The sequence below is a fragment of the Phacochoerus africanus genome, chromosome 4, assembly GCF_016906955.1.
Source record: "Phacochoerus africanus isolate WHEZ1 chromosome 4, ROS_Pafr_v1, whole genome shotgun sequence".
In the NCBI taxonomy this organism is placed as follows: domain Eukaryota; kingdom Metazoa; phylum Chordata; class Mammalia; order Artiodactyla; family Suidae; genus Phacochoerus; species Phacochoerus africanus.
The window spans coordinates 114,779,429-114,796,799 of record NC_062547.1 but is presented as its reverse complement, the minus strand read 5'-3'; the positions used below and the strand labels follow the sequence as shown (position 1 = coordinate 114,796,799).

General features: G+C 36.4%; 1 protein-coding gene across 1 annotated transcript in view; it reads right to left on the bottom strand.

Moving 5' to 3' along the window:
- MAN2A1 (mannosidase alpha class 2A member 1) overlaps positions 1-17,371 on the bottom strand; it is a 177,516-nt gene that overhangs the window by 48,168 nt on the left and 111,977 nt on the right. The gene's annotated exons all lie outside the window — the stretch shown is intronic.

Below are 17,371 nucleotides of genomic sequence, written 5' to 3'. Positions count from 1 at the left end.
TCATTACAACAAAGAGCACACTGTACAAACGGTACTGAAATAATGATTCATTTTTTAAGAATAAATGTTACACGAATGGAAGACAGTAACAGAACTATAATTAAGTTTTTTTTTTTTTCTTGCTTTTTAGGGCCACACTCATGGCATATGGAGGTTCCCAGGCTAGGGGTCCAATTGGAGCCCTACCTGCTGGCCTATACCACAGCCACAGCAACATGGGATCCGAGTTGCATCTGCAACCTACACCACAGCTCATGGCAATGCTGGATCCTTAACCCATTGAGTGAGGTCAGGGATTGAACCCACACCCTCATGGATACTAGTCGGATTTGTTTCCACTGCGCCACACAGGAACTCCTAAGATTTTTCTATGTCCCAGAAAATGACTTGTATTCATATGGTTTTATTAGACTTTCTAAAATAATCAGCCCTATACAACTAATATCCTGATCTCTACCTAATCTCACAGAATAAGAAAATACATAAACTGTTTGTATTTTATTCAAAATTACTTTCAATTAAAATTCTGACATTCATTTTAAATCACTAAAACATAGTGAAATGTATGGCTACACATAAAGAATCACATAATTCACACATGTTTTTAATACACAGGGGCCCATATGATCCAGGAGCATTGGTTCTAGAAAAAAGATCCTTTAAAGTGAATCCGCTTAAAATAGGGGCTTAAAATTTTATAGTAAATAATGGTGAAAAAAATTTGATTGGAACTTAGCTAGAAAAGGAAAATAAAGATTATTAAAATAAGCTTAGGTAACATTTGCAATTGTGTACAATTCCTAGAATGAACTGGAGTTTTTGGCAAAGTTTTTTCCAATATTTTATATTAGCCCATTATGAAATCCTTCATGTAACATTTACTTCTTACAGGATGATTTTAAACATAATTACATTTGTAAAAAATATTTAAGGACTTAACTCATCATTTTTCAAAATCTTCTCTCAATTCTTTGACATTGGAATAATTCTCAGTTGAAGCCACTAACATCCCTAGTTTTTTCAGTAGCATAACTCTGCTGGTTCCCCACTGCTTCACGGCTTTGCTTGTGAGTAGAAATATTCTAGATTATCATGTCACAGATTTCATGAAATATGTATTCTTTATAAGATTTATGATTTTACTTTATAATCAATTTGCATCACATTATTTTCACCAAAATAAACAGTATTTCAAAGAGGATATTTAACTAGTGATACGGCTAACTGGATCGTTAGTGGATATTTTCATGATCTGAAATATTTTGCTTTCCTCTACAATTTTGTAACTTCAGGAACACAGAACTTAACAGTCAGATAACAACCGCCTCTCCCTCTCACCCATAGAAGCTCTATCAGACATGGTAGAAGCAAGCTAGCATTGTTCATTTAATGCGTCAGAAAACCTGACAGTGTTCTCTTATCCTATGTGTGTGCTGTATATTTCAACTGCATTGCAAATGGTTTGTTAGAAAATAAAATTAATATAGTGGCCAAAACTAAAGTGAAGGACAACAGGAAAGCACAAAGGAAAGGAAAAAGGATGTAGCATAAAATTTATAAAACATTTAACTTAGGAAGTTCCTTGTAGTAGCTCAGAGGTTATGAGCCCAACTAGTATTCATGAGGATGCGGGTTCAATCCCTGGCCCCGCTCAGTGGATTAAGGATCTGGCATTGCTGTGAGCTGTGGTGTAGGTTGCAGACATGGCTTGAATCCTGCGTTGCTGTGGCTGTGGCATAGGCTGGCCACTGTAGCTCCAATTTCAAACCTAGCCAGGAAACTTCCATAGGCCACGAGTGCTGTCCTAAAAAGCAAATACACACACACACACACACACACGTGTGTGTGTGTGTGTATAATAAACTGTTTGACTTGTAAAATGTTTATCAGAAAAAGCACTTATGATTGAAACAATTGTGTAATAAGAATGTCTCTAGCTCCTCTTGACTTACAGTACACCTCAGGATTGTAAGATCTAACTTACATCGTTAACTGAGATTCCATATGTATACAAGAGCAGCTGAATCATGCTGTCAAAAACATATTTACAAAGGGCACTGAAGCCTTGACGTAATAAACAAAACCCTATTTTATCTCCAGGACAATGAGAGCACTGCCCCAATGAGAGGGGTGCTTAACACTTACCTGAGGGAATCTGTCAACCTAAGTGCACCCTCCCACTGCCTTCTGCCAGAATTTATATTTTGCCTGACTGTTCTCCTACCACAAACACACCTGGAGAATCACAAATGCCAGAATTCACTGTTACCAACTGGACTGTACCATATTCCTAAAGTGTGCTGGGGAAGAAAACCAGGCACCAAAGATGTTCAAACCACCATCCAAGAAATGAGTGACTTATTACTGAACCCTATGTGTCCAGAGGCATAGAGCTAGTATGTGAAGAATTCTAGAAAGATTTAGTTTACAGACTTAGGCTGCTCTCCTCGTTCTGCAGAAGCCCTGAGGCAGACCTAGATATGGAACCCAGGACTCCCAGAGCAAGTTCTCTGATGCTCCATTACCCAGAACGAGTCATAAAGGCTCTGATAAGAAAACGTAACATGTGTTTGAGCAATAAATTAGGCAGCAAGCATTCAGAACACTGATTCTTTTCGATGGAGAAGAAAATGACTCACATTTAAAGGAAATAATCATTTTAACCATACATTTCATTTTGTACAATATTAAATAGTTTTTTTATAATAAGCTGTGAACTAGGTTCTGTCTTGTTTCATTTTAGTAGCTAATTAGTATTTGACCGTAATGATGTTGCTACTGTACTGAATGATTATGTAATTATCATGCCAGGAATCTATTCAAAAACTAAATGTGTAGAGTATATAATGAGTATAATGCTGCACTAAGAAAATAATTCTTTAACATAATTAGAGATTCACAGCATGTTCTTCAAGAGCATCGCAGAGCACATTTATTTGACACACAAATTCCTATCTATGTACATTTCAAGAAGATTACACAGAGAGGATGGTCATACATGAATTACATTTCCTTGGGAAATAAGTACGCTATCATAAATTAAAGAGTCCTTGTCATGATTGTGTTGAGTAGTAAAACACTTGTTATACTATCAGTATCTCCAAACATGAGTATTTCTAAGACTGTCAATGGAAACAACAGTCTCCATATTATAACATCACATTCACTTAGAAAAATTAATATTTCATCCACACCAACAAAAGAAAGGGGTAAGAGTGGTGATAATGGGGATAGGTAATTTCTATTTTACTTTGGAAGTAACTGTATGAAGCTCAGAACCATTTTTTCCCAATTTCCCCTATATCTGCATTAGCTTCCTATCTATCGTCTGTCACCGAGGCACATCCAGTCTCCTAGTTCTCATCATGACACTAAGCCCCCGCAACTTGGGTTACAGGCAATTATCTCAACTCGCTACCTACAAGGAACAACCTTCACCTCATGAAGACAAAGCACTCATATGTTACCTGTCAATCAAATGAGAGAGCAGATTATGATCTACTTTGGCTGAGAGAAAAAGGAATGGAGGAAAATGACATATAATGTATGTCATTGTATGAAGAACTAAAATTCTAGAGTAAATGGGGATCTGCCCTTGAAGAGTCTAATAAGGGGGAGTCTCTTTGGAATGCCTTCACCCTTTTTGTAGAAATGATTCATGTCATGTTAAGAAAGACAACTGTGGCACCCGGAGGCCTCTCTTGAGGCAAATCGACTCAATGTCGACTCTAAAAAAAGACCAGGACCATGTGGGTTTCTGTGTAGGACTAGACAAAGGGCAGAAGGAAAGAAATAAGCCCTCTGGTCAGAGTGAGGCTGGAGTTATCACTTACAGAGTGCTTCCTGCACGCCGGGCCAGTCCTCAGGCAGCCTGGACAACCCACCAGGCACAGCCTTCCATCCCTCCCATGGGCAGACAAGGGAACTGAGGTTCAGGGAGGTGAAGTATGTTGCTAAGACACACTCAACTAAAAGGGCCACAACAGGCTTGGAACGCAGCCTTAAGCCCTCTAACTGTCCTCTTAACCATCTTAACCATTCTACTCATAAGCTAAGGTTATAGTGACCTTTTTGACAAGTGGGGTCTTCTGTGGAGATCCCCTTAGTTCCAAATTCACTTGAGAAGAATTTTATCTTCACTGATGCCAGAGATCCCCACAGACCTTCTCATCTCACTTCAGGACACTCAGGATGAACATAGAAACCTATTTACATTTCAGTACACTCTATCTGTGAAATGAAATTTCTAAGCTGGAGCACTGAAATAGAAAAAAATCTTGTAATATATACTAAAGAGTTTATCTTGTGACCTCACTGCATAAGATAAACAAAAACAATATTCAAAAACATTTTAAATACTATGTACATTTTTACTCCGTAAGGAAGATAAAGATTAAAAATATTTTCAAATCCCCTGTAAGTACAGTTTAAAACCAATTAAGGAAACAACAGTTTATATGAAAAGTAATTGTAACTTCATGTGCTTAGTATTGTATCTGGTATGGAATAACATCCATAAGAGCTAATAAATTAATAACGCACAAAAATTTCTGTAGGAGAATTTATCATTTGTAAATAATACCTACTAGTGTGGAACTTCATGGTTTTATCAATTTAGTTTCATTTAGATTACTTTGGTTCCTCAAAAAATGCTCTCAAGGTTGATAAACTATGTAATTAATCCCTTTGCAAAGATGGGGAAATGACAGATCTAAGATCACAGAGAAAGTTAAGAACAAAAGCAAAGATTAGAGCTCAATTTGTCTGATTCTTGATCAATGACAGAATATTTAAAAAATAACTTCAACAAGATAAAGTCCTTCTAAGTGGCCTCCTTAGTGGCACATAATTTAAGATTTACTGTATAAACCTTTATATAGTATCCTGAGTATGAAAATACATTGCTTTATATGTTTACAAAAATTGTAATTTCTAGACATGAAGTCCTTTTGACATAGTCCACCTAGTTTTTTAGGTTTAAAACACAATGATTACCATATTAGCCATCAGGGAAAAAAAATCAAGATATTTACCACAAAGGAAGCCTTTTTTTCCCCCTTTGTTTTTTAGGGCCACATCCACGGCATATGGAGGTTCCCAGGCTAGGGGTCTAATCAGAGCTGCAGTTGCTGGCCTACGCTACAGCCACAGCCACACCAGATCTGAGTTATGTCTGTGACCTACACCACAGCTCATGGCAATGCCGGGTCCTTTAACCCACTGAACGAGGCCAGGAATCGAACCTGTATCATCATGGATACTAATACTTGTTGGGTTCTTAACCTGTTGAGCCACAACGGGAACCAAAGGAAGCCTTTTTGAAATATAGTAGGTCTTCAAAAATCACAGTTAAGTTCTGTGATTCCTGGGTGCTGAAGACAGATACATTCACGTTCAAAAACCCATCATGGCACACAGAATCTGAGAGGCTTTAGACAAGTTATTTCATTTCTCTAAGCTTTAATGTCCTTATCTATAAAACTAGGAGATAAGACTGTGGTTAGGGTTACATGATAAAATGTTTAGAAAATCACAGAGCTCAGATCTGGCACAAAGGAGAATCTCAGCAGCAATTAAATCTCTCCTTTTCCTTACAAGACCCTCCCGGCATCCTGATCAGGGACCCTGGTACATGAATCACAGGGATGATGGAATAAAATGAATGTTTTACTTAACCTGGGTCACTGAGTGGTCCCATATGTCGTTTTTAATGTAAGGCAAATATAAATCAAAATGAAAGAAATTAACAAAAACAACATGTTATAAGACAGATATGTTGAAACAAAAGAGTTAGGATCACATGGGGGGAGGATGAAGATAAACGAACAGGTGCATAGAATATATACACTATAAAGTAACCACAAGACGTGGCTAAATTAAAAGGCAAGGGGGAAAAAAGGAAAGAGAAAAGGAATCCTCCTGGTACGTACGTGCAGTTGTAAACTTATGACTGCAACTATATACTCCCTCCTTCAAAGTACCTATAATCTAGGCGGGGAGAGAGACAGAAACTATCAAGTTCAATATAACAGAGTAGGTAATAAGACAAAAGTATGTACAGAGTGTCCTGTGACACACAAAACTACACAGTTAGGATGATTAAGAATTAATCAGGGAGTTCCTGCCGTGGTGCAGCAGAAACGAATCTGATTAAGAATCATGAGGTTGAGAGTTCAATCCCTGGCCCCACTCAGTCGGTTAAGGATCCTGTATTGCCATGAGCTGTGGTGTAGGTCGCAGACACAGCTCTGATTTGACGTTGCTGTGGCTCTGGCATGGGCCGGCAGCTGTAGCTCCAATTAGACCTTTAGCCTGGGAACCTCCATATGGCGCGGGTGCGGCCTAAAAAGACAAAAAAAAAAAAAAAGAATCGGGAGAGCCTTCAAAACAGAAATTATTTTTACATAAAATGAGCAAAACATACATATAGAAATAGAACTTTACTGAGGACCATAAAAATAAATGGAGAGACATATTTTCCTAGGTGAGAAAACTAAAACAATGAAAAGACAACAAATCTCCCCAAATTAATTCATGAATCTTAAACACTGCAAACCAATATCCCATTGAAATCTTCTAATTGGGAGAAAGGGAGCAAAACCATCCTATGACATATCTGCAATAAAAAAATGGGCAAGACAAGTGGTTAAACAGAAGCATTAAAACAATACGAAAACATTGATTCTAAATGAATTATTAAACTATTTATTTTTGAAAGGAGGATTCTGTGATCTGTCATGTGCTTTATTTTATTTTTTTTCATTATAACTGGTTTACAGTGTTCTGTCAATTTTCTACTGTACAGCAGGGTGACCCAGTCACACATACACATGCATTCCTTTTTCTCACATTATCATGCTCCATCATAAGTGACTAGATATAGTTCCCAGTGTTATACGGCAAGATCTCATTGCTTATCCATTCCAAAGCCAATAGTTTGCATCTATTAAGCCCAGATTGCCATTCCATCCCACTCCCTCCCCCTCCTCCTGGGCAACCACAAGTCTGTTCTCCACATCCATGGTTTTCTTTTCTGTGGAAAGATTATTTGTGCCATGTGTTAGATTCCAGGTATAAGTGATATCATGTGGTATTTGTCTTTCTCTTTCTGACTTACTTCACTCAGTATGAGAGTCTCTAGTTCCATCCATGTTGCTGTAAATGGCATTATTTTGTTCTTTTATTGCTGAGTAGTATTCTATTGTGTATATATACCACAGCTTCTTAATCCAATCATCTGTCGATGGACATTTAGGTTGGTTCCATGTCTTGGCTATTGTGAACAGTGCTGTAATGAACATACAGGTGCATATGTCTTTTTCAAGGCAAGTTTTGTCCCAATATATGCCCAGAGTGGGATTGCTGGGGCATATGGTAGTTCTATATATAGTTTTCTACAGTACCTCCATACTGTAACCAACTGACATTCTCACCAACAGTGCAGAAGGGTTCCCTTTTCTCTACACTCTCTCTAGTACTTGCTATTTATGGACTTATTAATAATGGTCATTCTGACTGGTGTGAGGTGGTACCTCACAGTAGTTTTGATTTGCATTCCTCTAATATCAGCGATGTTGAGCATTTTTTCATGTGCTTGTTACCCATCTGTATATCTTCTTTGGAGAAATGTCTATTCAGGTCTTCTGCCCATTTTTCCATTGGGTTGTTGGCTTTTTTGCCAGTTAAGCTGCGTAAGTTGTTTGTCAGTTACATCGTTTGAAACTATTTTCTCCCATTCTGTAAGTTGTCTTTTTTTGTTGTTTAATGCTTTCCTTTGCTGCGCAAAAGCTTGTCAGTTTGATTAGGTCCCATTGGTTTATTTTTGCTTTTATTGCTGTTGCCTTGGGAGACTGAACTGAGAAAACATTTGCAAGGTTGATGTCAGAGAATGTTTTGCCTATGTTCTCTTCTTGGAGTTTGAGGGTGTCTTGTCTTATGTTTAAGTCCTTAAGCCATTTGGAGTTTATTTTTGTGCATCATGTGACAGTGTGTGCCAGTTTCACTGATTTACATGCTGCTGTCCAGTTTTTCCAGCACTACTTGTTGCAAAGATTGTCTTTTACCTATTTTATATTCTTGCCTCCTTTGTCGAAGGTTAATTGACTGTAGGTGCCTGGGTTTATTTCTGGGTTCTCTTATCTATTATACTTGAAATAATTTCTATACTCTTAAATTTATTGAGGTTAGCTTTGTGCCCAAGTATGTGATTGATCCTTGAGAATGTTCCATGTACACTTGAGAACAATGTATATTTGGATTTTTTTGGATGTCCATTGGTCTGTTGGTAGCAGTACCACACTGTCCTGATTACTGTGGTTTTGTAATATTGCCTAAAGTCTAGGAGAGTTAAGCTTCCTGCTTGGTTTTTGTTCCTCAGGATTGCTTTAGCAATTCTAGGTCTTTTTTGGTTCCATATAAATTTTTGGATTGTTTGGCCTAGTTCTGTGAAAAATGTCATGGGTAATTTGATAGGGATTGCACTGAATCCATAGATTGCCTTGGGTAGTATGGCCATTTTTACAATATTAATAATTTTTCTAAACCAGAAGCATGGAATATCTTTCCATTTCTTTTGATTCCTCTTTAATTTCCTTGATTAATGTTTTATAGTTGTCAGCATATAAGTCTTTCACCTCCTTGGTCAGGTCTATTACTAGGTATTTGATTTTTTTGGGTACAATTTTATAAGGTACTGTATTTTTGTATTCTTTTTCTAATATTTCATTGTTAGTATACAGAAATACAACTGATTTCTAAATGTTAATCTTATATCCTGCTACTTTGCTGAATTTGTTTATCAGTTCAAGTAGTTTTGGGGTTGAGTCCTTAGGGTTTTCTATAAATAGTATCTTGTCATCTGCATACAGTGACAATTTTACCGCTTCATTTTCCAGTTTGGATACCTTTTGTTTCTTTTGTTTGTCTGACTGGTGTGGCTAGGACTTCCAATACTATGTTGAATAACAGTGGTGAGAGTGGGAATACTTGTCTTGTTCCAGATTTTAGTGGGAAGGCTTTCAGCTTTTCTCCAGTGAGTATTATATTGGCTGTGGGTCTGTCATAAATGGCTTTTATTATGCTAAGGTATTTTCCCTCTAAACCTACTTTGGTAAGAACTGTTATCATGAATGGATGTTGGATTTCGTCAAATGATTTTTCTGCATCTACTGAGATGATCACATGGTTTTTGACATTTCTTATTAATATGCTGTATGATGTTGACTGATTTGCGTATGTTGAATCATCCTTGTGAACATAGGATGAATCCTACTTGGTCGTGGTATATGACCTTTCTTATATGTTGTTGCATTCAGTTGGCTAAAATTCTGTTGAGAATTTTTGCATCTACATTCATCCAAGATATTGACCTATGGTTTTCTTTTTTGTGTCTTTGGTTTTGGTATTAGGTGATGGTGGCATCATAGAATGTCTTTGGGAGTGTTTCTTCTTCTTTAACCTTTTGAAAAAGTTTAAGGCAATGGGTATAGGTTACTCTTTGTATATTTAGTAGAATTCACCTGTGAAGCCATCTGGTCCCAGACTTTTATTTGTAGGGAGTGTTTTTATGACATATTCAATTTCATTTCTAGTGATCAGTCTGTTCAGTTGATCTATTTCTTCTTAATTCAGTTTTGGCAGAGTGTAAGTCTCTAGAAAGTTGTCCATTTCTTCTAGGCTGTCAAATCTGTTGGCATACATTTGTTCATGGCATTCTCTTATGTTTTTTTGTATTTCTGCAGTATCTGTTGTGATTTCTCCTTTTTCATTTCTTATTTTGTTTATTTGGGTTTTTTCGTCTCCTCTTGGCCAGTAGTTTGTCAATTTTGTTTACCTTTTCAAAAAACCAGCTCTTGGTTTTATTGATTTTTCTCTATTGTTTTTTGAACCTCTATTTTATTGATTTCCTCTCTGATCTTTATGATTTCCTTCCTTTTGCTGACTTTAAGTTTTGTTTGTTCTTTTTCTAATTCATTTAGGTGGTGGGTTACGTTGTTGACTTGAGATTTTTTCTTCTTTTTTGAGGAAGGCCTGTATTGCTATGAATTTCCCACTATGCACTGCTTTTGTGGCATCCCATTGCTTTTGAATTGTATCTTCATTATCAGTTGTCTCCAGGTATTTTTTAATTTCCTTCTTGATTTCCTCACTGACCCACTGGTTTTTTAGTAGCATGTTATTTAGTCTCCATATAGTGGCTTTTTCTCATTTCTTTGCCTGTGGTTGATTCCATTGTGGTCAGAGAAGATACCTGAAATAATTTCTATACTCTAAAATTTGCTGAGATTAGCTTTGTGCCCCAGTATGTGATCAATACTTGAGAATATTCCATGTGCACTTGAGAAGGTATATTCTTATTTTTTTGCATGTAATGTCCTGAAAATGTCAATTAAATCTAATTTTTTTCTATTGTGTCATGTAGGATCTCTGTTACCTTATTAATTTTCTATCTAGAGGATCTGTTGATTGATGTGAGTGGAGTGTTACAGTCTCCTACTATTATTGTATTCCCATTAATTTTTCCTTTCATATCTGTTAGTATTTGTTGTATGCATCTGGGAGCCCCTATATTAGGGGCGTAGATATTGTAGATTGTAATATCCTCTTCTTGAATGGATCTTTTATCATTAAATAGTGTCCTTCTTTGTCTTTCTTTATGGTCTTCATTTTAAAGTCTATTTGGTCTGATATGAGTATTGTAACTCCTGCTTTCCTGTCTTGTCCATTGGCATGAAATATCTTTTCCCATCCCCTTACTTTCAATCTTTATGTGTCCTTTGCCCTAAAATGAGACTCTTATAGACAGTATATTGTAGGGTTTTTTATCCAATCTGCCACTCTGCATCTTTTGATTGGTGCATTCAGTCCATTGATATTTAAGGTAATTTACAGGTATGCATTTACTGCCATTTTAAACTTTGTTTTCTAGTTGATTCTATATTTCTCCTTTCCTCCTTTCTTTTTTGGTGGAATGATTTCCATTTATTTTATGCCTGAGTACTTTTCTTTTTAGTTTTTGTGAGTGTAATGTTTGGTTTTGATTTGTGGTTGCCCTGTTTTTTAAGTCTGTTAAACTCTTCCTGTATCTGCTTGCTTCAGCCTGATAGTCATACAGGCTCAAACACATTATTAAGAAAAAAAAGAGTCTATATTTTCTTACTTTCATTCCCACATTCTATGATTTTGAAGTGCTTTTTTTTAACATCTTCATATTTGTCTTTTTGCTGTTCCTTGTGTTTATCATCACTTTTACAGCATTTTTTCCCCCACTTTTAGATTTGTATGTTGGCTTACTTAAGCGACTGCTTTCCAATTATGGTTTCCTCCATCCTATTTCTTCTTCTTCTTCTTCTTCTTCTTTTTTTTTTTTTTTAATTTAGAGAAGCCCTTTCAGTATTTCTTTTAGAATGGGTTTAATGAATTAAACAATTTAAAGACAGAAAAAATGATATAAATCACTAGGAAAAATAAATATAAAATGTATGGTACAAAAATTCTTTCTAACCATAACAGAAAAACACAGCAAAGTAACAGGCAGGTAGATGTGATAGCAAAAAAGCTTAGAACATTTTCTGTCTTAAAAAACATGATTAAAGCATTAAAAGAAAAAGGAAATCAAATTCAGGAAACATGTAAAGTACTCTTACAAAACAATGGAAACACTCTAGTGGAAAAAATGAGTATTTTTCTTTCCCCAAATTATAGTTCAAAGTAAATGGTGCTTCCATTTCCAGAAGAGATGGAGTGGTAGACAACACACAAGAGCTCTCACATCTATGAGCCAACTAGAAAAACCAGATAAATATAGTAATTATCTGCTCGAAGGCAACAGAGAATTGCTGAGGAGAGAAAAAAACTTCAGAGAGGAGGGCTGCCTTCTCTAGTCATTTTCACCCCAGAAAGGCTGAATGCCTTGCAAAGTCCAGTACAAAGCCTAGAGAAGCATCACTGTTGGAGCAAAGAAGGTAAAAAGCATTTGGTAGGGATTTAGGCTTCAAGTACACACTTGGCTTTCTCACCAGTACATGTGCTGAATACTAGGAGCTGCATGGAAAAGGAGCTTACAATCTAAACAGAAAGCTTCGGAAAAATAGAGCAGAAACAGCTCATGAGATTTTAGAACCCACAGGGGATTACACTACAGAATATATCAGGCTATTAGCTGAAAACTTAATGAACTAGATGAACAAGATCTTGAGTGAATTAGCCTCAACACAGCATAGCCCTTGACTGGAGTAAGAGTGAATACTCTAGAAGATACTTTCTAGAACCTATAAACATTTTATATACAATGTCTATCATGTAATATAAATTCTGAGATAGCCCCAAAGACAGAGACACATGATTAAACAACAAAAAGAAAAAGACAGAAGAATTAGAACTACATGTGATCTGGATACTGGAGTTTACCGATAAAACTTTAACAAAATAATCAGCATGTCCAAGGAAAGTGGAATACATGAATACAGCAGATGAAAAGATAACGAATTCCCTATAGAAACTGAATATGTTAAAAACTGACTGCGTGAAATTCTAGAACATCAATATTTGAAATTAAGAACTCAGCAGGTTATTTAATAACAGAGAAGATGAAGCAGAAGAGAAGTTAAACTGTTAATACAGATAATTCCTCTAGATTCTGGGATTATTGGAGAACATTCTGCAGCTACTTTTTAGACATCTGGATGTAAAACATTATTCTACAAAAAGTATATATACATTTTAAAAACAATAAGAAAAATACAACAACAAAAACACGTAACTTTTTAAAAGGGCAGGGAGAGATACCAGGTAAAAGAAAGTAGGGACGTATGCTCTAGGTCAAGGGACCATAAGAATAAAGGCACAGACACACACAAATATATATATGCATATATAAAAATACATATATACTCAAATATATATATATATATATACACACACACACATATACACACACACACACACATATACACACACACACATAAAGGATGTTCAACATACAGGCCATTAAATATCACTAGAATCCACATCTAAAGTGCATGTCTAAAATGCCAATATATGGAGCTAAAAGGGGAGATTAAGTTTCAAGTCACAGAGAAGAGAAGGGCGTCTTTAAGTCATTACAAATTGCTTAGACCGTATTACATAGGTTATAAGGAGTGACTGGAAGGTTTAACATGGTCAGGTTCATTTTTAATAGATACTTCTAGTTGCCAGATAGAGAAAGGATTTAAGGAGTCAAGATTCAAAGGAGTCAAGATTCAAAGGAGGAAGACCAAGAAAATAGCTACAATAGCCCATGCAGGAAAGGTGGAAATCTAAATTCCAGAAGAGATAGAAATACAAAAAGAGCAAGTCTGAGAAAGAGGTAGGAATCCTCCTCTACAGGATTTTTTGGATTCCTTCTGGAAGGCTGCATAAACCAGAAGGAAAAGTATGCAATTCCTGGTTTTCAGTTAGTGTGGCAGAGATACAGTGGTGCCACTAACCAAGTCTGAACACCCAAGGATAGGTAGTGGGAAGAGGTACCCCCATTACCCCAAGATGAAGGTAATATTTCAAGATTAGACTTCTTGACTTTGAAGTAACTGAGAGACATCTACATATATTTATCCTGATGTTTTTATATTAATTATCCCAAATTCAGAATCCATGTGTCCATCATAAATACAAAAATTAGGTTTCCAGGTATGGCAGGCAGAATAATGTCCACATTCTAGTCCCCAGAACCTATAAATATGTTACCTTATATAGCAAAAGAAACTTTCTAGATGTGATTAAGGGTCTTAGGATCAGGAGATTTCCTGGATTATCCAAGTGGGCCCAATATGATCTCAAAAGTCCTTATAAGAGAGAGAATGGGAAATCCAAGAGAGAAGGTGGCCATGTGACAAGCAAGAGAAGCAAGAGGGTGGATTATGTTTGGAAGGGGCCACAAGCCAAGCAGGTGACCTCTAGAAGATGCAACAGATTCTCCTCTCAGAGCCTCTAGAAGGAACGAGCACTGCCAATACTTTGTTAACCCCAGCAACTGATTTTGGCCTTCTGACCTCCAAAACTGTAAGCTAATACGTTTGCATCTGTGCGTGTGTGTGTGTGTGTGTGTGTGTGTGTGTGTTTCAAGAGACTAGGTTCGTGGTAATTTGTTCTAGCAGCAGTAGAAGACTTATATGCCAGATCCGACTATTCCTCCTGAATATGAGGGTTAAGTGCCAGTTTCATATCACAAAGACACAGAAAAGAAAGTATTGAGTGCTGGGAAAGGGGGCAGGGGTGTGGGCAGACAAAGAGCAACGAGAAGAGCTTAGGGTCCTTGGAACTGGGCCCAAGAAAGACTGAAGCGACATGTGTCTCACTCTCTGATCTGCTCTCCCATGGGCTACTCCCTCTGACTTTCTCATCCAAGGAGTGCCCCACCTCCCACTGTCCCCATGCAAGTACCCAGAGCTAGCAATAAGGAAAAAGCAAAGGAGAAAACTCTCCAGACCTGTACTTTGTAAAAAGCAAATGACGGACAGTCCTTTAGACGGACAAAGATGGTTACTCTTAACCTTTCAAAATTCTACTTATTTTCTAATCTTTGAAGACCTCATATAGATGCCATTCACCAAAGAAATGCACATATGCACAACATTTTTCATATAAGTTCCAAGGTTTCCCAGTTTAAAAACCTTTCTATTCCCATGATGTAGGCCTTCTTAAATAGGCAAACGTTTGACTATTTTCCCATAAAAATCTTTCTAGAAACTATACAGTAACAATCTTACTTATCTTCCAAGACCAGATACTGGAATTTACATTTGTGAGGGGAAAAGTAAAAAATGACATTTTCTGGAAGCTTCTAGTTGATGAAGTGACATACATTATTTGGCCTCATTTAAGAAGAAAAAAATGCAACACTAAGGAACAAAACATTCTTGCATCTCAGCAATAAAAGTTAGGATTGTATTTGAATAGAGCAGTGCATGAATGTTACCTGAACTTCCTAACATATGAAAATTTATTTCACCATCTTTCCTGCATTTAGGAGAAATACATTAAAATTCATGGACAAAAATATTAAGAATCTATCATCACATGGAGAGTCATTTGCCCAAGGACAAGATTCAAAAGGAAAGTAAACAAGTATACTACATGGGTGACCAATTCTATTGTAAAGACATCCTTCTTGAAACATTGAGATGATAGTAGAGCCTAAAACTGCTGCTGTCAACTAGAGTATTTGACTTCTGAAAATTCCTTGCTAAATCCAAGAACTCCATAAACTATTACTAATAAGAGTTCTCAGTTTAAATAAAAAGCACACAATTTTTTTTTAGTATGCAATGATTAAGTAAATATTCTAGAAAGCTCTATGTTAGAAGATATTACCTAGTGTAGAGAATTATGTTTGTTTCTAACACTAATAGGCCAAGCAGTAAATCAAAAATAAAATTATATCTTAAAGGAATATTTTTGTTACTTTTAACTCAAAGTAAATTTGACTTGGCAGGTAAAAAAACTGAGTTTTTCAAATGTTAATAGCAATAACAAAAACAATAACAACAATAATACCAAAAAGCTAGCACTTAATGAGCCTTGAGGACAGTGCCTAGCATGCAGTATGTGCTTTACTAACTTCCTTCAGCTTCACAATCAACTTATGAAGTCCTAAAATCATGCCCATTTTACAGATGTGTAGGGTGGTCTGGTATCCAGCTCATGGTTCACAGCCATTTAAATGGCAGAGCCAGGATCAAACTCAAGTAGTCAGGCTCTAAGGCATCTTGGAGATTGGGTAGGTGCACCTGCTTTTCTCCAGTGCGTAAAAGAACTGGGGGTGTATGTGCTAGAAGCACAGAATCCCCCCCTGCCGAGTTTCATCTCCGCAAGACTTTCTGAACACTGCTTCATCAGAGTGTTCCACCTCCATCCTAGCAAAGAGCTTTACTCTGAAAACCCCCAACTGCTTATAGAGTCAGGACTGGGGTTCAGGTTGTTTTTTTTTTTTTTCCAGGTGATGAAGTGAAGGGTACTTCTCTAAGCAGCTCAGATGACAACACAAGCTATCTTTCAGTACATTTTTACTTTTTCTAAGAGGTAGTGGGAAGGGAACTGCTTATATAACAGGTCTTCACTTTGCAATATTAGTGATATTTTGGAAAACAGTTTCCTTATTCTATGTCCCAGTTACTGAACACACTTGGTTATTTTCCAGAGTCAAGTTTTCCACCCCAAAACTTCCTTTTGCAGTGTTTACTCAAATGAATGCTCTATAAGTGATTCGTGTTTTAACAGAAAAGTAAATGTTTAATAGCATGCAACCCGGGGAATTAACTATTTTAGTCTCCTCTCTCTCAAGACATATTGCAAATGGAACCAATGTTTCCAAAAAAATGAAGCTGGTTAGTGACAAAGGTGGAATCAGAATAAGCCCTCTGATGCTCAGTCCCTGGCTCCCTTCACAATACTTGCTCTTTCCAGGCATCTGACAGCAAGATGTGCCCAAAGCTCAACAGCATGGAAACAAGAGTTAGTATCATAAATGTTATTAGAATTCATAGCTGCAAATCCAACTTAATAATATAAATTAGAGTGTTAACCCTCAAAAGTACAACTACATATTTCAGGGCTTTCTCACACTCAAAAAAGCATTTCTAGAAGCATAAATAAAACTATAACCAAAGTAGAATCAACCTGTACTTATATAACTTTTTTAAACAAAGTAAGGTTGAAAAATTTTGCAACTATATCCACTGCATAACAGAAAACAGCAAGTCAATGAAAAGGATAAATATTTGCCTCCAACTATTTTAAAACCTGTGATACTAAAGCAATTAAAAAGAAATAGACACAGAAATTGTACATAATTTGGGTGACCTCAAGAGTCTTGTCACCAATTAAGTTGCTTTCACTCTGAGAGCTTTGCCTAAAACAAAAATACCATCTGTTTTACCTAAAACATTAAGATGTTCTATTTTCTTGTCAATTCAGAAATCACATCTGTAGCCATTTTCTAAAAAGACAGCAAAAGACATTATATTTATGGCTGACTGCTTAAGGAATGGTGTTCAATCAAAATGTAATTTTCATCTGCTAGAAGAAAATTTCACTTCTCCAATGACTATAACACCGTAACTTTGGAGGAACACAGTACGTAAACACACTGACTTTCAGAAATAAAAAGATCTTAAAAGTTAATGTGGTAAAATAAGGTTGTTTTGTGGCTAAAAGACAAAAATGGCAGATACGTTTGTATTCACTTTATGTTATCTTTGTTGACAACTGAAATCTATCTTATGTGAGGTTTTCGGATGAAGAGAAAACAACAACTTTTTATTGGTGCTACATCCCACCATGCTCGTGAGCTATCATGTAAGAGGTAAAGTTATGAAAACAACAAAAACACAAA